Source organism: Aquarana catesbeiana, linkage group LG05 (genome assembly GCF_042186555.1).
Source record: "Aquarana catesbeiana isolate 2022-GZ linkage group LG05, ASM4218655v1, whole genome shotgun sequence".
Classification (NCBI taxonomy): domain Eukaryota; kingdom Metazoa; phylum Chordata; class Amphibia; order Anura; family Ranidae; genus Aquarana; species Aquarana catesbeiana.
The window spans coordinates 528,080,444-528,080,928 of NC_133328.1; positions in this window are offsets into that span (position 1 = coordinate 528,080,444).

The window sequence follows — 485 nt, forward strand, 5'->3', positions numbered from 1 at the left end:
AGCCATGTCACACAGGCATGCCTATATATAATCAACTCCCACCAATAGCAGACACAGCCAATAATTATCAGCTGTGCCTGGGATGGAGGGAGGAATCAGGAGCGCGTCCACATAGGCTTCCTGAGCCCTGAATGCATGCCCCCATCCCAACCGCGCATGCGTGACGTCAGCGCGGTGGAACGAGGAAGTGCACCCAGGGCCCACTGACACACAGGCCTCACCGGCGGACAGCGCATGTCCGGCGGAGTGGCAAGATGGCAGCCAGCTGCAGTGAAAAGCAGCTATAGCCACCATGGAGAGTCACAACGCATTGCCAAATCTGGGCGGCTTAGTGTGCCGGGTATTAAAGCAGTCAACACCTTAAACGTCGGCTGGCATGTGATAAATGTTTAGAAATATAAATATTACAGCTAATGCTATAAACAACCAATACAAGATATAGAAAGAGAAACATGGCCCTTGCCCCATAGTGGCAAGAGTTGACA